Source organism: Schistocerca piceifrons, chromosome 2, assembly GCF_021461385.2.
Source record: "Schistocerca piceifrons isolate TAMUIC-IGC-003096 chromosome 2, iqSchPice1.1, whole genome shotgun sequence".
NCBI lineage: Eukaryota > Metazoa > Arthropoda > Insecta > Orthoptera > Acrididae > Schistocerca > Schistocerca piceifrons.
Window position 1 is genome coordinate 661,444,608 of NC_060139.1, and position 22,644 is coordinate 661,467,251.

The window sequence follows — 22,644 nt, forward strand, 5'->3', positions numbered from 1 at the left end:
TGAGGGTATTGCGCCTGTCTCATACATTTTGCTCACCAGATAGTAGAGTTTTGTCAGGACTGGCTCTCCCAAGGCTGTCAGTACTTCTAATGGAATGTTGTCTACTCCCGGGGCCTTGTTTCGACTTTTGGTCTTTCAGTGCTCTATCAAATTCTTCACGCAGTATCATATCTCCCATTTCATCTTCATCTACATCCTCTTCCATTTCCATAATATTGTCCTCAAGAACATCGCCTTGTATAGTCCCTCTATATACTCCTTCCACCTTTCTGATTTCCCTTCTTTGCTTAGAACTGGGTTTCCATCTGAGCCATTGATATTCATACAAGTGGTTTTCTTTTCTCCAAAGGTCTCTTTAATTTTCCTGTAGGCAGTATCTATCTTACTCCTAGTGAGGTAAGCCTCTACATCCTTATATTTGTCCTCTAGCTATCCCTGCTTAGCCATTTTGCACTTCCTGTCGATCTCATTTTTGAGACGTTTGTATTCCTTTTTGCCTGCTTCATTTACTGGATTTTTATATTTTCTCCTTTCATCAATTAAATTCAGTATTTCTTCTGTCACCCAAGGATTTCTACTAGCCCTCGTCTTTTTACCTACTTGACCCTCTGCTGCCTTCACCACTTCATCCCTCAAAGCTATCCATTCTTCTTCTACTGTATTTCTTTCCCCCATTCTTGTCAGTTGTTCCTTTATGCTCTTCCTGAAACTCTCTACAACCTCTGGTTCCTTCAGTTTATCTAGGTCCCATCTCCTCAAAGTCCCACCTTTTTGCAGTTTCTTCAGTTTTAATCTACAGTTCATAACCAGTAGATTGTGGTCAGAGTCCACATCTGCCCCTGGAAATGTCTTACAATTTAAAACCTGGTTCCTAAATCTCTGTCTTACCATTATATAATCTTTTAGTATCTCCAGGGTTCTTCCATGTATACAACCTTCTTTCATTATTCTTGAACCAAGTGTTAGTTATGATTAAGTTATGCTCTGTGCAAAATTCTACCAGGCGGCTTCCTCTTTCATTTCTTAGCCCCAATCCATATTCACCTACTATGTTTCCTTCTCTCCCTTTTTCTACTCTTGAATTCCAGTCGCCCATGACTATTAAATTTTCGTCTCCCTTCACTATCTGAATAATTTCTTTTATCTCATCATACATTTCATCAGTTTCTTGGTCATCTGCAGAGCTAGTTGGCATATAAACTTGTACTACTGTTGTAGGCGTGGGCTTCGTGTCTATCTTGGCCACAATAATGCGTTTACTATGTTGTTTGTAGTAGCTTACCCGAACTCCTATTTTTTTATTCATTATTAAACCTACTCCTGCATTACCCCTAGTTGATTTTGTACTTATAACCCTGTATTCACCTGACCAAAAGTCTTGTTCCTCCTGCTACCGAACTTCACTAATTCCTACTATATCTAACTTTGACCTATCCATTTCCCTTTTTAAATTTTCTAACGTACCTGCCCGATTAAGGCATCTGACTTTCAACGCTTTGATCCGTAGAACGCCAGTTTTCTTCCTCCTGTTAACAACATCCTCCTGAGTAGTCCCCTCCCAGAGATCCGAATGGGGGACTATTTTACCTCCGGAATATTTTACCCAAAAGGGCGCCATCATCATCTATCCATACAGTAAAGCTGCATGCCCTCGGGAAAAATTACGGCCGTAGTTTCCCCTTTCTTTCAGCCGTTCGCAGTACCAGCACAGCAAGGCCGTTTTCGTTAATGTTACAAGGCCAGATCAGTCAATCATCCAGACTGTTGCCCCTGCAACTACCGAAAAGGCTGCTGCCCCTCTTCAGGGACCATACGTTTGTCTGGCCTCTCAACAGATACCCCTCCGTTGTGGTTGCACCTACGGTACGGCTATACCTAGTAGATGTTCCTTAATTTTCGGAAACAGATGAAAATAAGATGGGACCAATCGGTACTGCATGCGTAATGATCGATAACAGTGAACTCAAAGCGTCGGGTTGTTGCAGATGCTACAGCGCTCGTGTGTGGTCTGACATTGTCAGCTGAAGGAGAGAGTGCTCCATGTGTGGATGAACCCTTCGAATTCGAAACTCGATTACAGCACGCTGCTTCTCGAGCAGCGACATAGTTCCATTACACACTGCCTTGTTACATGTGACAATTCGGAGCACTCTAGCGGCATAGGATTGCAGTTTGCATCTGCGAAGCGGTAAGTCGACGGAGTAACATACTTTACATATAATAATCAATACTGAGAACAGAATCAAAACATTCCGAGACATTACTTTTCAGCACACTCACTGAATAAATGGACACCGTACATCTCAGTCAATCAAAGTTTCAAATAATGCCATTTCGCTTAAAGAAATATGACCTGGTACTCTCAAAAACCGGCCGTATTTTAAGTGAAACGGTGTTTGTATAATTGCCCAGAATTAACCACATGGGCTGTTCCACTACTGCTCCATGGGACACGTGTGCCTGACGATCCATTTGGTGGTGCGTAGGAAGTATAGGCAACCTACCGGACGGCGGTACTGATGAAATGTCCCCTTTGAATGTAAAGAATGACTGTGCTGGAAAAACTTCTACGTTACTTGATTTTCAAGATCCAGAGTACTGAGATTGTTTTCTCTTTACTTATTCTGATCATTTCTAAATTGACACACAATATTTTAGCGCCACACAATCTTACTTTTAATAATCCCTACAAAAGAATAGCCCTGCCTAACAATAACCTATACCCTTCATGAATCACTTACCTCACAAAAATCTTCGTCACTCGAACTACTGCAAGACAGTGAGAGCCAATACAGATTCTAAGTAATGAAGGCACTTTCTTTTTTTTCCTTTATTGAGTTTCGATTCCCCCCGAAGGGGGCGGGCTGGCAGTAGCTTAGTACGCCGCTCTTCAGCATACATACATTGTTTTAAAAAGATGTAGATAATAAAGAATAAAAACAGGCGATAAAATCGGAGACGTAAATGGTAACATGGCGAAAATAAAATCATAGAACTTAAAACATAGAACACAGGGATGATAATGCTAATAAAATACATATAAAGCAGACAGGTGAAATAATAGACAGATAATTCAAAAATCACGGCGACAGTCTGGTTTCTGTTCGCAAAAGATATAAAATTCACACCCAGCGACAGCATGGTTCCTGTTCGCAACACTTTGGAAAGACGAACAAGACGGAACATTCCCTTGAACACTGCACTAAAAAGTTGGAAAATACGACAGACCACACCCAAGAGCAGGTGGGGGGAAACTGGACAGATGATGGGAAAAGAAAGAGGGGGAAAGGAGAAGAAAAACGAAAGGGGGGGGAGGGGGGTACTGAAGGCACTAACTACTGAGAGGCATATAGTTAGCAAATCAAAGATTTTGGTAGAGACCAAACAGTGTATTTACCTTAATAATCTTCAATATATATATATATATATATATATATATATATATATATATATATATATATATATAGGGTGGTCCAGTGATCGTGACTGGGCCAAATATGTCACGAAATAAGCGTCAAACGAAAAAACGACAAAGAACGAAACTTGTCTAACTTGAAGGGGGAAACCAGATGGCGCTATGGTTGCCCTTCTAATGGCGCTGTCATAGGTCAAACGGATATCAACTGAATCTTTTTAAATAGGAACCCCCATTTTTATCACATATTCTTGTAGTACGTAAACGAATATGAATGTTTTAGTTGGACAACTTTTTTCGCTTTGTGATAGATGGCGCTGTAACAGTCACAAACATATGGCTCACAATTTTAGACGAACAGTTGCTAACAGGTAGGTTTTTTAAATTAAAATACAGAACGTAGGTAAGTTTGAACATTTTATTTAGGTTGTTCCAATGTGATACATGTACGTTTGTGAACTTATCATTTCTGATAACGCATGCTGTTACAGTGTGATTACCTGTAAATTACACATTAATGCAATATATGCTCAAAATGATGTCCGTCAACCTCAATGCATTTGGCAATACGTGTAACGACATTCCTCTCAACAGCGAGTAGTTCGCCTTCCGCAATGTTCGCACATGCATTGACAATGCGCTGACGCATGTTGTCACGCGTTGTCGGTGGATCACGATGGCAAATATCTTTCAACTTTCCCCACAGAAAGTAATCCGGGGACGTCAGATCCGGTGAACGTGTGGGCCATGGTATAGTGCTTCGACAACCAATCCACCTGTCACGAAATATCCTATTCAGTACCGCTTCAACCGCACGCGAGGTATGACCCGAACGTCCATCATGTTGGAAGTACATTGCCATTCTTTCATGAAGTGAAACATCTTGTAGTAACATCGGTAGAACATTACGTAGGAAATCAGCATACTTTGCACCATTTAGATTGCCATCGATAAAATGGGGGCCAATTATCCGTCCTCCCATAATGCCGCACCGTACATTAACCCGCCAAGGTCGCTGATGTTCCACTTGTCGCTGCCATCGTGGATTTTCCGTTGCCCAATAGTGCATATTATGCCGGTTTACGTTACCGCTGTTGGTGAATGACGCATCGTCGCTAAATAGAACGCGTGCAAAATATCTGTCATCGTCCCGTAATTTCTCTTGTGCCCAGTGGCAGAACTGTACACGACGTTTAAAGTCGTCGCCATGCAATTCCTGGTGCGTAGAAATATGGCACGGGTGCAATCGATGTTGATGTAGCATTCTCAACACCGACGTTTATGAGATTCCCGATTCTCACGCAGTTTGTCTGCTACTGATGTGCGGATTAGCTGCGACTGCAGCTAAAACACTTACTTGTGCATCATCATTTGTTGCAGGTCGTGGTTGACGTTTCACATCTGGCTGACCACTTCCTGTTTCCTTAAATGGCTCTGAGCACTATGGGACTTAACATCTATGGTCATCAGTCCCCTAGAATTTAGAACTACTTAAACCTAACTAACCTAAGGACAGCACACAACACCCAGTCATCACGAGGCAGAGAAAGTTTCCTTAAATAACGTAACTATCCGGGGAACGGCCCTGACACTTGGATGATGTCGTCCAGGATACCGAGCAGCATACATAGCACACGCCCGTTGGGCATTTTGATCACAATAGTCATACATCAACTCGATATCGACGTTTTCGCAATTGTTAAACAGTCCGTTTTAACACGGGTAACGTATCACGAAGCCAATACCGTCCGCACTGGCGGAATGTTACGTGATACCACGTACTTATACGATTGTGACTATTACAGCGCCACTATCACAAAGCGAAAAAATTGGTCAAACTAAAACATTCATATTTCTTTACGTACTACACGAATATGTAATAAAACTGGGGATTCCTGTTTTAAAAAAAACGCAGTTGATATCCGTTTGACCTATGGCAGCGCCATCTAGAGGGCCAACCATAGCGCCATCTGGTTTCCCCCTTCAAGCTAGACGGGTTTCGTTCTTTGTAGTTTTTTCGTTTGATGCATATTTCGTGAGATATTTGGCCCGGTCACTATCAATGGAACACTCTGTATAAAGGTAATCCATGAAAATATAGTAATATGCATCGTCGGAAATTAAATATGTGTTGTAACTTTTCATAAAACAAAATTAATGTTATTACTCACAATACACAAATTCAGTAACACAAGATTATTCATCTTTCACCACAACATTTCACCACGTGGAAATATTTAGTAAGTAATTATGGGGTTTTTCCGACTTAAAATCAATGTGTGTGTGCGATAATGTTAGTATACACATCATCATATACAGTTCAGATGTTTGAAACTCGTTGTTTTTTTTTTTTTTTTTTTTTTTGACATATGCACATGTAGTCTCATAATCCAGTGTTCTCAATACTTTACCACTAAATGCTGTTACTATTGAAGCCTTAACAAACAGCTGCTGCTGCTTCTGGTATTAATGTCTCTGCTGGAGAACATGTTGGTGTCCCCTGGTAGACTGTATTTTAATGTATGACAGATTTTATCACAAGCACCTCCACTCTGTCTGATTGCGCTGAACATTTCTACAATGTTGTACAGTTTCTAATTCAATTATAGTGACAAACTCGATGTCTGGTACTATTCCAGCTTGAATGGATATCGAACTACATGAGGTCGGATGAAACTTCTTTGTGAAGAGAAACATCACTTTGATGACTAGGTGCACACTAGGGTGTGCACACAACCCGTCCCCACCACTTTCGCCGTTTACTAGTTATGATAGTCCCCATCAATCTGGAATGGTGAGAAGGGCTACCAAGTTGAAACCAGGCAGCCCAGAGTGGACGAGTTGGAGCTTGCTCAGGCCTGTCGATTGATTGTGATGGAGTGTGTGGATGGGTGGACTACATTGGGCCACAATGAAAATGTTTCGGGCTTTAAAATAGTAAATTTACATGTATTTCCATCTGCTGAATTCAAAAATCACCATAAAAATGACAGATTAGCTCTTGTTTTGAACATAGTGACATTTCATTTTTTAGAGTGAAGATTTTAAATTTGGGTGAATTTTTTTTGTGGGAGTTGGCACACCTGTCAAATAACAAAACCCAAATGCTCTTCAGCTGTTTGTGAGTCATAAACATAGATACTGTTGCTGTGACAGTGAATTACATGTAGTTTCTACTCGAATTAATGCAAAATTTCTAATTCGCGAATGCTTTTTTAGTGTAAAATTTGTAAAAATGCCACGAAAATGTGTAAATATGGTGAATAACATTAGTTACATTTGCGGTGAAATAACACTTTCCTCACAGAAACGCAATCTGACGCCTCTTGTAAAGACTGCCTATCAATATTATATCGGTATGAAAGTAGGGGACCAGCATAAGTCTTGGGCTCCACATATATGTTCCAACGCATGTTCAGTTACACTGCGAGAGTGGCTGAAAAAGATGAAACGGTCTATGGCTTTCGCTGCGTCTATGGTTTGACGGGAGCCTACAAACCATACAGATAACTGCCATTTCTGCCTGACTCCACCTATAAAGGCAGGATTGTCTATGAAGAAAAGAAGAACAGTTCAGTACCCGAATCTTCCATCTGCTATTCGACCCATTTTACATTCGGATAGTTTACCAGTTCCCACTCCACCCGAAAATTGTGTGTTTGAAGTAGAAAATGAAGACAGTGTGGAACAAGAAGGACCAAACAAGCCTTCCACATCCCATCACCCTGATTTTCAGGGAAAAGATGATAAACCGCACAGACTGAATCAAGCGGAATTGAGTGAGCTCATTAGAGACCTTGGCCTGTCAAAGGAGAATGCAGAAATTCTTGGGTCTCGACTGCTGCAATGGAATCTTCTCCAAAGTGATGTGAGAATCTCACAGTACAGAAAACTTCGCATGGAACTGCTTCCCTTTTTTGAGAAGAAAAATAATCTTGTTGTTTGCTGCGACATTAATTTCTAGATAAAATTTTTGAATTTGAACCATGATCCAACTGAAAGAAGGCTATTCATAGACTCCTCCAAGCATAATTTGAAAGCTGTGTTACTTCACAACGGGAACCTTCTTTCATCTATTCCTGTTGGTCATGCTGTTCACATGAAGGAAACCTATGCAAATATGACAGCTCTCTTGGACTCAATTAAATATCATGAACATAAATGGAAAATCTGTGGTGATCTAAAAGTCATGGCCATACTCTTAGGAAAGCAAACTGGGTTACACAAAGCATTGCTGCTTCTTATGTATGTGGGACAGTAGAGATAGGAAATTGTATTATATTTAAGAAGACTGGCCTCCAAGAAATCTTCACCCTCGCGAGAAAAATGTCATTGCCAAGCCTCTTGTGGACCCAAAAGACGTTCTTCTTCCACCCCTGCATATCAAGCTGGGTTTGATGAAAAACTTTGTCAAAGCTATGAACCGAGAAGGTCCGGCCTTTAAGTACATAAGAGAGAAATTTTCGAAATTAAGTGAGGCAAAAGTTAAGGAAGGCATTTTTGTTGGACCACAAGTAAGAGAACTTGTAAAGGTTCCTGCATTAGACCAAGTTTTGGAGGGGAAAGGAAAGGAAGCTTGGGAAGCCTTCAAGGGTGTTGTTCATCGATTTTTAGGCAACAAGAGAGATGACAACTACAAGCATTTGGTGACAGTGCTCCTGCAAAAATACCGTAACTTTGGATGCAACAGGTCCCTTAAGATCCATTTTCTCCACTCTCACCTAGACTTTTTCCCTCCTAGTTGTGGAGCTGTTAGTGATGAACATGGAGAGAGATTCCATCAGGACGTTTCTGTTACGGAACAAAGATATCAGGACCGTTGGAACGAAATAATGCTTGCGGATTACTGTTGGTCTTTGTGTAGGGATACTGCGGAACTCCATTACAAGAGGCAAGGTAAAAGACGACGAAGTCAATAGGCCACCACATGATGCTCTACAGACACGACCACCTGCGAAAAATTTTTCCATCAATTTAGAACTCTTAGCATGTAATTACCAGTTTAAAAAATCAAATGCAGTTTCATTGTTGTTAGCATGTTGTTGTTGTTGTCTTCAGTCCTGAGACTGGTTTGATGCAGCTCTCCATGCTACTCTATCCTGTGCAAGCTTCTTCATCTCCCAGTACTTACTGCAACCTACATCCTTCTGAATCTGCTTAGTAGATTCATCTCTTGGTCTCCCTCTACGATTTTTATCCTCCACGCTACCCTCCAATGCTAAATTTGTGATCCCTTTATGCCTCAGAACATGTCCTACCAACCGGTCCCTTCTTCTTGCAAGTTGCGCCACAAACTCCTCTTCTCCACAATTCTATTCAAAACCTCCTCATTAGTTATGTGAATTACCCATCTAATCTTCAGCATTCTTCTGTAGCACCACATTTCGAAAGCTTCTATTCTCTTCTAGTCCAAACTATTTATCGTCCATGTTTCACTTCCATACATGGCTACACTCCATACAAATACTTTCAGAAACGACTTCCTGACGTTTAAATCTATACTCGATGTTAACAACTTTCTCTTCTTCAGAAACGCTTACCTTGCCATTGCCAGTCTACATTTTATATCCTCTCTACTTCGACCATCATCAGTTATTTTGCTCCCCAAATAGCAAAACTCCTTTACTACTTTAAGTGTCTCATTTCCTAATCTAATTCCCTCAGCATCACCCGACTTAATTCGACTACATTCCAGTATCCTCGTTTTGCTTTTGTTGATTTCATTTTATATCCTCATTTCAAGACACTGTCCATTCCGTTCAACTGCTGTTCCAAGTCCTTTGCTGTCTCTGACAGAATTACGATGTCATCGGCGAACCTCAATGTTTTTATTTCTTTTCCATATACTTTAATACCTACTCCGAATTTTTCTTTTGTTGCCTTTACTGCTTGCATAATATATAGATTGAATAACATCGGGGAGAGGCTACAACCCTGTCTCACTCCCTTCCCAACCACTGCTTCCCTTTCATGTCCCTCGGCTCTTATAACTGCCATATGGTTTCTGTACGGATTGTAAATAGCCTTTCGCTCCCTGTATTTCACTCCTGCCACCTTTAGAATTTGAAAGAGAGTATTCCAGTCAACATTGTCAAAAGCTTTCTCTAAGTCTACAAATGCTAGTAATGTAGGTTTGCCTTTCCTTAACCTATTTTCTAAGATAAGTCGTAGGGTCAGTATTGCCTCACGTGTTCCAACATTTCTGCGGAATCCAAACTGACCTTCGCCGAGGTCGGCTTCTACCAGTTTTTCCATTCGTCTGTAAGGAATTCGCGTTAGTATTTTGCACCTGTGACTTATTAAACTGACAGTGCGGTAATTTTCACATCTGTCAACACCTGCTGTCTTTGGGATTGGAATTATTATATTCTTCTTGAAGTCTGAGGGTATTTCGCCTGTCTTATACATCTTGCTCACCAGCTGGTAGAGTTATGTCAGGACTGGCTCTCCCAAGGCTTTCAGTACTTCTAATGGAATGTTGTCTACTCCCGGGGCCTTGTTTCGACTCAGGTCTTTCAGTCCTCTGTCAAACTCTTCACGCAGTATCGTATCTCCCATTTCATCTTCATCTGCATCCTCTTCCATTTCCATAATATTGTCCTCGAGTACATCGCCCTTCCACCTTTCTGCTTTCCCTTCTTTGCTTAGAACTGGGTTTCCATCTGAGCTCTTGACATTCGTACAAGTGGCTCTCTTTTCTCCAAAGGTCTCTTTAATTTTCCTGTAGGCAGTATCTATCTTACCCCTAGTGAGATAAGCCTCTACATCCTTACATTTGTCCTCTAGCCATCCCTGCTTAGCCATTTTGCATTTCCTGCCGATCTCATTTTTGAGACGTTTGTATTCCCTTTTGCCTGCATCATTTACTGCGTTTTTATATTTTCTCCTTTCATCAATTAAATTCAATATTTCTCCTGTTACCCAAGGATTTATACTAGCCCTCGTCTTTTTACCTACTTAATCCTCTGCTGCCTTCACTACTTCATCTCTCAGAGCTCCCCAGTCTTCTTCTACTGTATTTATTTCCCCCATTCCTGTCAATTGTTCCCTTATGCTCTCTCTGAAACTCTGTACAACCTCTGGTTTAGTCACTTTAACCAGGTCCCATCTCCTTAAATGTGTGCAATTAAAATGTATCCTTTTCTCTCAATCGGTTAATATGTAACAGTTACACCTTGTTTATATCATAGAAACTACATCGAATAAAAATTTTTCACTGTCATATTTGTTTTTCTCAACCCAAAATTAGTAGGAATTGCCTCATGAAGTGCTGGAAACATTCAAAATTAATTTTTTTGTTGCCCAGTGCTATTATTTTGAATTTCCCAGGTGTAGGTCTTTTTGCAGAAAGAAAGTAAGACATAATCTCATTTCTGAATATTTCCAAATGTCTGGGATAGACCTCCATACACAATGTTTAGTACTCCAGGAACACTAGCAGCGTGAGAGAGTTGCACATTGGAGTTACACATACTGACAATAGTCAGTTCTGAGACTTCTATATATAAATCTATAAAAAATTTATGTATACTGAGGTGCTGGCCGCAAGGCTGTACCCTTGCACCTCCGTAACAGGTCTGAGGTACTGCCCACTGCTGAAAGTACACTACTGGCCACTAAAACACCAAGAAGTAATGCAGATGATAAGCGGATATCATTAGACAAATATATTATACTAGAACTGACATGTGATTACATTTTCACGCAGTTTGGGTGCATCGATCCTGAGAAATCACTCCCCAGAACAACCACCTCTGGCCGTAATAACGACCTTGATACGCCTGGGCATTCAGTCAAACAGAGCTTGGATGGCATGTACAGGTACAGCTGCCCACGCAGCTTCAACACGATACCACAGTTCATCAAGAGTAGTGACTGGCGTATTGTGACGAGCCAGTTGCTCGGCCACCATTGACCAGACGTTTTCAATTGGTGAGAGGTCTGGAGAATGTGCTGGCCAGGGCAGCAGTAGAACATTTTCTGTATCCAGAAAGGCCCGTACGGGACCTGCAACATGCCGTCGTGTATTATCCTGCTCAAATGTAGGGTTTCGCAGGGATCGAAGGAAGGGTAGAGCCCCGGGTCGGAACACATCTGAAATGTAACGTCCACTGTTCAAAGTGCCGTCAATACGAACAAGAGGTGATCGAGACGTGTAACCAATGGCACCCCATACCATCACACCGGGTGATACGCCAGTATGGCGATGACGAATGCACGCTTCCAATGTGCGTTCACCGCGATGTCGCCAAACACGGATGCGACCATCATGATGCTGTAAACAGAACCTGGATTCATACGAAAAAATGACGTTTTGCCATTCGTGCACCCAGGTTCGTTGCTGAGTACCCCATCGCAGGCGCTCCTGTCTGTGATGCAGCACCAAGATTAACCGCTGCCATGGTCTCCGAGCTGATAGCCCATGCTGCTACAAACGTAGTGAAATTGTTCGTCTAGATGGTTGTTGTCTTGCAAACGTCCCCATCTGTTGACTCAGGAATCGAGACGTGGCTGCACGATCCGTTACGGCCATGCGAATAAGATACATGTCATCTCGACTACTAGTGATGCGAGGCCGTTGGGATCCAGCACGGCGTTACGTATTACCCCCCTGAACCCACTGATTCCATATTCTGCTAACAGTCATTGGATCTCGACCAACGCGAGCAGCAATGTCGCGATACGACAAACCGCAATCGCGATAGGCAAACAATCCGACCTTTATCAAAGTCGAAAACATGATGGAACGCATTTCTCCTCCTTGCACGACGCATCACAACAACGCCGGTCAGCTGCTGTTTGTGTATGAGAAATCGATTGAAAACTTTTCTCATGCCAGCACGTTGTAGGTGTCGCCACCGGCGCCATCCTTGTGTGAATGCTCTGAAAAGCTAATCATTTGCATATCACAGAATCTTCTTCCTGTGGGTTAAATTTCGCGTCTGTAGCACGTCATCTTCGTGGTGTAGCAATTTTAATGGCCAGTAGTGTACTTCCGTACCAGCAAGGGCGGCTTCGCCTGTTGCGGCAGTGGCCGGTCTTCCTGAGAGGTCCGGACAAGTGCTTGTCATTGGGAGCTCCAGTTTTAAGAGGCTTGTGCAGCCCCTTAGGGATATGGCAGGTAAGGACGGGAAAAAAGCCAATGTGCACTCCGTGTGCATACCGGGGGGAATCATCCAAGATGTGGAAAGGGTCTTTCCGGATGCCATGAAGGGTACAGGTTGCAGCCAACTGCAGGTGGTGGATCGTGTCGGCACTAATGACGTGTGTCGCTATGGATCGGAAGAGTTTGTCTCTGGTTTCCGGCGGCATCTGAGTTGGTGAAGACTGCCAGTTTTGCTACCGAGATGAAGGCAGAGCTCACCATCTGCAGCATCGTCGACAGGACCGATTGCGGACCTTTGGTACAGAGGTGCAGACGGATCTGCGACCGTGTGTACTGCAGATTCCTCGACTTGTGCCATAGGGTGGTGGGCTTTCGGGTTCCACTAAATAGGTCAGGTGTCCACTACACGCAGGAGGAGGCTACACGGGTATCAGGGGCTGTGTGGCGTGGAGTGGGCGGTCTTTTAGGTTAGATAGTCTCGGGAAAGGTCAAAAAGGCTCCATTCTCAAAGGGTACAGGGCAAAGAAACGACTAGACTCGACCAAGGAACAGTCGGTATTGTAGTTTACAAATTGTCGTAGCTGTGTTGGGAAACTATCAGAGCTTCAAGCGCTGACAGAAAGCACTGAAGCTAAAATCGGTACAGGAACAGAAAGCTGGCTAAAGCGGGAGATAAATTCTGCTGAAATTCTTGCAGAGTCGCAAACAGTGTTCAGAAAGGATAGATTAAATAATATAGGTGGAAATGTGTTTGTGTCTGTTGGTAGTAGTTTATCTTGCAGTGAAGTTAAAATAGATAGTTCCTGCGAATTACTATGGGTAGAGGTTATACTCAACAGCCGTACCAAAATAATAACTGGCTCCTTCTACCGACCCCGCGACTCAGATGATATAATAGCTGAATAGTTCAAAGAAAGCATGAATCTCATTATAAATAAGTACCCCAGTCTTACGGTTGTAATTGGTGGACACTTCAATCTACCCTCGATTTGTTGGCCAAAATTCATGTTCAAAGGGGGTGGTAAACAGAAGACATCTTCCGATATTGTACTAAATGCTTCCTCTGAGAATTATTTTGAACAATTAGTTCATGAGCCAACACGAATTGTAAATGTTTGGGAAAACACACTTGATATCTTAGTCACAAATAATCCTGATCTAATAGCGTCATGACGGATACACGGAATAGTGAACACAAGATCATTGTAGCGAGGCTTAATACCATATCAACCAAAACCACTAAAAATAAACGCAAAATATATCTATTTAAAACAGCAGACAAAAATTTTCTTGATGCCTTCCTAAGAGAGAGTCTCCATTCCTTCCAAGCTAATTATGTAAGTGTAGACCAGATATGGCCCAAATTCAACGATACAATATCGACAGCACTAGATAGATTCATGCCGCGTAAGTTAATAAGAGACGGGACTGATCCACCATGGTACACAAAACACATCAGAACACTGTTGCAGAAGGAACGAAAAAAGCATGCCAAATTCAGAAGGACACAAAATCCCCAAGACTAAGTTCCACGGGAGCTCGAAATTTAGTGCGGACGTCAATGCAAGATGCTTTTAATAGTTTCCACAATGAAACATTGTCTCAAAATATGGTAGAAAACCCTAAGATATTCTGGTCGTTTGTAAAGTATACCAGTGGCAGAAACAGTCAATACCGTCACTGCGCGATAGCGATGGAAATATTACAGGTGATGGTGCCACTAAAGCGGAGTTACTATATACAGTTTCCCGTAATTCCTTCACGAATGAAGACGAAGTAAATATTCCAGAATTCGAAACCAGAACAGTTATCAGCATGAGTGACATAAAAGTAGATATCTTAGTTGTTGCTAAACAACTAAAATCACTTAAGAAAGTCAAGTCTTCCGGTCCAGATGGTATACCCATCAGGTTCCTTTCAGAGTTCGCAGACACAGTAGAGCCTTTCTTAGCAATCATATACAACCGTTCACTTGACGAAAGGTCTGTTCCTAAAGAATAGAAAGTAGCACAGGCACACCAATATTGAAGAAAGGAAATAGGAGTAACCCACTGAATTACAGACCCATATCACGCACCTCAATTTGCAGTAGGATTTTGGAGCATATACTGTACTCGAACATTATGAATTACCTTGAAGAAAATGACTTATTAATACATAACCAACACAGATTCAGAAAATATCGTTCTTGTGCAACGCAACTAGCTCTTTATTCGCACGAAGTAATGAGTGCTGTCGACAAGAGATCTCAGATCGATTCCATATTTCTAGATTTCCAGAAGGCTTTTGATACCGCTCCTCACAAGCGACTATTAATCAGATTGCGTGTATGTGGAGTATCGTCCCAGTTGTGTGACTGGATTCGTGATTTCCTCTCAGAGAGGTCACAGTTCGTAGTGATACACGGTAAATCATCGAGTAGAACAGAAGTGATATTGGTGTTCGCATGGTAGTGTCATAGGCCCTCTGCTGTTCCTGATTTACATAAATGATCTAGGTGATAATCTGAGCAGCCCCCTTAGATTGTTTGCAGATGACGCTGTAATTTACCGTCTAGTAAAATCGTCAGACGATCAATTCCAATAACAAAACGATCTAGAGAGAATTTCTGTATGCTGCGAAAAGTGGCAATTGGCAATAAACAAAGAAAAGTGAGAGGTCATCCGCATGAGTATTAAAAGAAATCCGATAAATTTTGGGTATACGATGAACCTCACAAATCTAAGGGCTGTCAATTCTACTAAATACATAGGAATTACAACAACGAGCAACTTAAAATGTGAAAGACTGCATAGATAATATTGCGGGGAAGGCGATACAAAGACTGCGCTTTGTTCGCAGAACACTTACAAGATGTGACAAACCCACTAAAGAGACAGCCTACATTACACTTGTCCGTCCTCTGCTAGAATATTGCTGCGCGGTGTGAGATCCTTGCCAGGTAGGATTGACGGAAGACATCGAAAAAGTGCAAAGAAGGGCAGTTCGTTTCGTATTATAGCGAAATAGGAGTGAGAGTGTCACTGATATGATACGCGAGTTGGGGTGGCAGTCACTAAAACAAAGGCGGTCTTCTTTGCGGCGAGATCTATTTACGAAATTTCAATCACCAACTTTCTCTTCCGAAATCTAAAATATTTTGTTGACACCCACCTACGTAGAGATAAATGATCCTCATAAGAAAATAAGAGAAATCAGAGTTCGAACGGAAAGATTTAGGTGTTCCTTTTTCCCGCGCTCCGTTCGAGAGTGGAATGGTAGAGAAGTAGGATGAAAACGGTTCGATGAACTCTCAGCCGGGCGCTTGAGTATGAATTGCAGAGCAGCCATGTAGATGCAGATGTAGATGTAGGTGCACATTGTTATAAATTCAGTATCACATAAAGTATTTTTTATCGGATTTTTCTGAAACATGGAGTGTTTTGTTGCAGTTCGGAGGCAATTTGTTACAGTTTGAGGTTTTTTCTTACAGTTTGGGAGAATTTGCTGCAATTTTGCAATTCGATGGAGGTGAGAATCGCGACACTCAGCGTTGAAATCACGCAGTTTCCTTCTGAGTGCCACGGGGAACCCAGACACTGCCGTGCAGAATCGGCGTGAAAACGCCTCAATATGTTGCATAAAGGCCGTCAGTGAAGCCATCTCTTTTCTTGGGGGTTGTATTCCACAAATTGTGTGGTCGAAAACGACAGTTCACAGTGAGATGTGCAATAGGAAGACATGCTTCACAACCTTTGACACTGCTGACACCCTGGAACGTTTCAATCCTTCTCTAAAGACGTTGTGGGACTGTTTCCGTATCGAACGTGATCGCACTCATTTGGAGCGATGCGTGACAATTTTTGCTCCGTGTACAGCCTGGATACACTAGGGACCATTCAAAACCATCCAACGAAATACGATATTTATACGAAGCAGCTAATGCCACTTATGCTTTTGCAGCGCTCCTACTTTGTGTCTTCCTGTGGCGTGATAGCGGGTGGATACGACATTCGCTCATGCTTGAATAAAAGAGCATAGGATCCATCTAAGACCTTATAACGTCGCAGTCCGGCTAACTAGCGGTAGAGCTGTATATATTGACGTTATCTAAAAAATCTATTTGGGCTGCGCTGAAATCCCACCGAGTCTCGATCAAGTTAAGCAATTACGTGCTCCCCGGCGAATTTAAACACAGCTACACGTAGGGATATATCAGTTCCTATTCCGGTATTAATCATGGCTTCATTACATAGACAACACCAATATCTCCACTAAAGTTTTTCAGTTTACTAGAGCCTAATAGTTCGTAATAATTAGTTAATGCGGCAAAGAGTACTTATGCACGCTGCGTTCCTTGGACAATCAATGTCATCGTGCAATAATTATTTACTGAGTACACAATACTGAATGGATTGGCAGAAGTTATTAAAGCAGTAATAACACTGAATGCTGGTTAATTGCACTATTTTCACATCCTAACATTGCCGTAAGGAAGTAGCTTTTCCTATCTGGGTGGAATTAAAGACGTATACTTCAGTCCAAAATATTACGCAAGTTCCAGGGTCCATTAACTGATTTTACGAAAGTTAATTCTTTTCTCATAATTCGGTTTCAAAGTTTAGTTTCGATATCGGTCCATCATTAATAGTTTCTAACTTTGGGTAATTTCCAGTCTTTTATTGAAAATATTCAATTTAAGACAGTTTCGAATCTTTCACTATCTGGATTCTACGTGATATCCTATTTGAAGTTACTGATTTACTTCTTACAAGTTCAGTGCTTAGTAGCAGATCACAAATCTTTAGCGTTCAAAAAACAATCTCGTCGCGCCCATGTATACGAGCACATGCTGAGGTACGACTTGCTCCGGCAAACTCTCTTAACGCAGTAACAATGCATGGCTCTTTCTTAGGTATTACACACGATTCTCAAGGAGTACTCATAAGGAGTATTCTTTGAGATCGTTCGTCCTACTCCGTGATTCCTAATTACGGTACTTTGCTGTCTACTATGACTTTATTTTGAAACTAATGGGGTTCTATCTTTTTTATTTCTTTCTTTTTCAAAACACTAAGCTATTTGGTACTAAATTTCTTTTCTATCTACGTGCTACTATTCAAGCAACATTATTCCAAAAAGGGACTTTGCTTTTTTTAACGAAATTTGCAACTTGATTTTTGGGACATTTGGGCTTTGGGGTACTATTTTTATATTCTTCATTTTTCGTCCAAAGGAAGTGGCGTTACAACCTCCAGTTCGGCAAATCTGTCCGTGGCACCCACCCACCTTCATTGAGAATTTTAAAAATGTGTCCTTGCAGACGGAACACGTGAAGACGTCCTACTGCCTTGGAGACCGGCAATACCTTTGATTGTGTATAGCCTGCTATCAGACACAAGGGCAGTGTTGTAGCAGTGAAAGAGTAGCAATGTAGTCTGCCTGAAGGCGCCTGGCAATCTCGTCACGGACTCTGTCTGTAGGGATACATTTTTCAATTCTCAATAAAAGCTGGAGGGTTCCACTGAGGTTTAAGCCGAATTTAGGGTGGGGGCTCGTAGCGAGACTCTTTGCCGTTTTATTCACGCATGTGTCAATGTCTCATCCCTCCCTGATCATGCCACAGGAAAGCTGAAAAAGCGTAAGCACCCTTAGCTGCTCCGGATCACTTTCAAATTTAATGGAATGGTTTTGAACGGTCCCTACAGTTTCCTACCTGTACACGAGAGCAAAACTTCTTGCCGCGCTGCACTCCAAACGGGTGCCATCAGCTTCAGTGGGAATGCAGCCCCACAATGTCCTTAAAGAACGGCCGAAACGCCCGAGGGTGTTAGCAGTGTCAAAGATTGTAAAGAACGTCTTCATGTTGCTCCCTGCACTGTAAAATATCGTTTTCGTCCGTGAAACGAGTTGGAATCAACGCCCCAGGAAACGGGGTGGTTTCACTGAAACCGTTTATGCCACCCCTTGCGGCCAATTCGTGCAAATTCTGAACGGAGGTGTGTATGGAATGTTTTCCCCGGCCACTCATGAGAAAACCGCGTCATCTAAACGATGAGCGTCTCGATTCTGGCCTTCATCGCAGAGGCGTCAAAAGAAGGAGCGAAATGTGCGTAAGAGGGGGTGTTACGACATTCTGATCGTGTGACAAGTCCACGGAGGCTTTGGGCTGAATTGTGATGAAATTTGCTGCCAATGTGAGATCACTAATGTACCTTACACGTCACGTGAACTTCTGAGCCGTGGTCTTTTTTTCGCAAGTGCCGATGCCTTGTGTTTGAAGCGTCGTCGACCCCGTGGGAATTACGGGATTTCGAAAAAGTGATCCAGTAATTCTGTTGCACAGTTATGATCACTTACTTTCATAAAATGGTTTGTTTGGACCACAGGTGTTAAATTTCAGTACGCTTTACTAAACACAAATGCAAGACAACTGACATCTTTCCATCACTATTACTGAAGCAATAAAATTATAATATGTGTATTAAATTAATTGAAATGTCTCTGATTCATTTTGCGAGTTTTTTGCAGTTGACACTCAGAGACAAGCGGAACGTTGGCAGGCTGACTTGGTACGGAGTGCTATAGTGGCCGTCATTTACTGGGCGATCATTGGACTGTAGGCAGTGTGCTGTTTGGCTTTGCATCGTAATCGACAGGGAGCGAAGGTTTCCTAGGGGTTTGCGGTCTTGTGTTTACGGCACAGGCTGGGGCAGATCTCCAGTATTATGATCAAGCTTGTCAGTCAAATTCGCTATTTACTGTTTACGAATGTGTCAAACAAGCTCGCAAAAGTACTAAGAGAGTTTGTCAAATTTAACCTTGCTTTTGAAGCAGCTGTCACGCAGTGGATATAGTGTTGTGAAGTATTTTGATACTAGTGGCAATAGCTACCAGTACAGACAGAACATTTCTCGCACTGACTTTGTCACTGTGTAAAAATATGAAAAAGAAAGGAAGCAAGACTCTGGTCCATGGAATGGTTTAAACTGAGAAATAAGCACGCCTATGAAAATCTCCTAAAGGGAATATTAAACTCAGCATTTGATGTCTGCGTCAAATGTATCCGAACGACAGTCACCCCTTTAAGTAACTTATTAGAATTACTTCGCACTCACATAGAAAAAAGAGTCACAATTACACGAAAACCTATTTTCTTCTACCTAGATCTCTGGTGAAAATTCATTAAAATACTGCCCTTTGGGAACTAATACATCGTCCATAGAGGAACTGGCGAGCTTCGATTTTTTTTTAATTGCATATCCGCTTGCATGTCGCTTGTAGTAGAGGAAAGGTGCCTATTATGCGATAGTTCCCTAATATGAGCCACCCCAATTATGCTTATGTTAGGGGCTGCACTCTGGTGGAGAGTTTCTTAAACACGTCTACTGCGTGCCAGACGACGACGCAGCGAGTAGGACGCCATGGCTGAGCCGGACACAGTACGTAGAGGTTGATACAAAATTTCTTGTGTTTGGAGTTTTTGCGACATCGGTGTTAAGACAATATTTCAGCTTAAAAGTGAGTGGATATTGCTGCACTCTTTTATTGTTGTTATTTGTGACGGTATTACCTATAATTATTGACAGTTAGATTCATTTTCCAGCGAACGTTGTTAGCAAGTGCGTGATTCTTTGTGTAAGATGGCGAAATTCCTAATATGCGATAGTATGGGGATCCAAATACGCGTCAGTGTCGCATATTACGATACCTTTCGCATATTCGGGGAACTTTCGGGGAACTCGTTCTCTCACGATTTGTTATGTGTAATTTAAAGAAATGGCTCCGAGCTTTCCTTAAGAGACACCCAATTTTATCAATGAGAACCCCTCAGGGTCTTGCAGCAGCAAGAGTGAAAGCTTTCACTCCAGAAAATGTGGGGCGATTTTTTGATATTTACGAATCAACCGTAACCCGCATCGAGTCTTCAATGTTGATGAAACTGGAGTGACGTCTGTGCAGCACAAACACAGCAAGATTATTGCTATGAAAGGGAAGAGACAAGTTGCTGCCTTGACTTCAGCAGAAAGGGGAAATCTCATCACAGTTGTAACGTGTTTGAACGCAGCTGGCACTTATGTTCCACCACTAATCGTCTTCCCAAGGAAGAATATGAAGCAGGAATTGACGGACGGTGCACCTGCAGGATCAATATCAGCTTGTCATCCAAGTGGATGAATACAAACTCACATTTTTACTCAGTGGTTTGATCAATTTGTGACTGATGTAAAGCTATCTTCAAATGACCCTGTCATTTTGATTCTTGATGGGCATTATTCCCACACAAAGAATCTCGATGTATTAGATAAAGCACGTGAAAACAATGTTCATATTGTATGTTTGCCACCACACTCAACGCATAAAATGCAGCCACTTGACGTCGGATTTATGGGGCCTTTGAAAACCTACTATGCCCAAGAGATAGAAACGTGGTTGGCAAGTAACCCAGGTCATGTTATCTCCCCATTATTAATAGCCAGGTTATTTGGGGCAGTTTACAACCGAGCAGCAACAAGGGAAGCATCTGTGAATGCCTTCAGAGAAACAGGTCTCATCCCATGAAACAGAAGCGTCTTTAGGGAACATGAATTTTCAGTTCATTGCCATGTTGACGCTCTTCAAGAAAGAGATGCCAAAACGAAAATGAAACTACTGATGGTCATGGTCAAGCTGCCAGCCCTTCAGACATCAGACCTCTCCCACACATCGCAAAACCACCTGGAGATAAGTCAAATAGGTGAAACATTGCGTTCGTGCTCTGCTGCGTTACTAACTTCAACTCCTTATGCAAAGCTATTGCAAGAATCTAAACAGAAGAAAACAGAGGCTGAAGCTAAGAAAGCAGCCAGACAGTTATTTGGGGAGAAGAGTGGAAAATCTTCAAATCGTAGACCTAAAGCAGAAGAATCGTCTAGTGACTCGGCATCCGATGCCCATCTTGATGACAGTGTGCATTGAGACAGCAGTGATGCGATGACGCAGAGTGTCTGTTCTGTACTGGGCGCTTTTCTGAAGACAAACACGGGGACAAATGGGCGCAGTGCATGAAATGTTATCGCTGGGCTCATGAAGATTGCGGTGTCACAGAAGACAATTTTGTTTGTCCCGGATGTCGTAAATATAAACCTAAGTAGTGGAAAAACTGAGTGAAGGATAACAAAAATGAATGCAACATGTAAAAATTGTATATTCATATGTCATTATTCTGTAATAAAATAATTAAAGCAAAATATTATTACTGTCTCATATTCGGAAACCTTGATCTCATTTCTATGAAATGCCTTGTTTGTGAAGATTTAATAACTACTATGAAAGATTGTTTATTATTGCAAATACGATAATTGTATGATAAAATTAAATAATGCAAGATATTATTACCAGCATAAAAAATACAATTGCACTTAGCTTTAGGTCTTTCAAATTGGTTTACAAAAGTGTGTCTCACATTAGGCACCTATCCTCTATAGTCATTTTCTTTTCAACGTCTTCCTGCATAATATACTGCTAGGAAAGACGCAACATCTCTGCCGTTTTGGTAATTGCCAGTGTTCTTATGTTTTTATCCCTGGTCATATTTTCGACAGTTGTAGGAACTCACAATGCAGTGATGTAAATTGTAACAGAAACTCTTTCTCGCAAAATTTTCGCGGCGAAACATCAACACGAACAACATCCGCCATCTTGTCAAATTGACCGTCAACCAAAATTACTCTCATTGTCAGGCACGCCAAACACAATTTATATTTGACAAAACGTTAAATAAGCCGCATATTGCTATATATATGACAAAACTGGTGATATTTGTCTATCTGTTTGATCGTTTAGCGGCTCCTTTAGCGGTAGCGACTCCCACTAACTGCTCTGAAGCACTTGAGTGACTTCCGATCTGTAGCGAAGTATGACCAACTCGTATCGATGTTTCTACTCCGAGGTCGAGCAGCAAGCTGCCACTCTAGGACTATCACATCCCTAACGTTCAACAGTTTTCAAAGGACATAACCTTACCATCTGATTGAGCAACTCAAATTCTTCTTTTCTACAGTCAAATGGTTAAAATGGCTCTAAGCGCTATGAGACTTAACATTTGAGGTCATGTCCTCTAGACATAGAACTACGTAAACTTATCTAACCTAAGGACATCACA

General features: G+C 41.8%; 1 protein-coding gene across 1 annotated transcript in view; it reads left to right on the forward strand.

Annotated features, from left to right (window-relative positions):
• LOC124776889 (glutamate receptor ionotropic, kainate 2-like) overlaps positions 1-22,644 on the forward strand; it is a 200,712-nt gene that overhangs the window by 101,089 nt on the left and 76,979 nt on the right. The window lies entirely within an intron of this gene.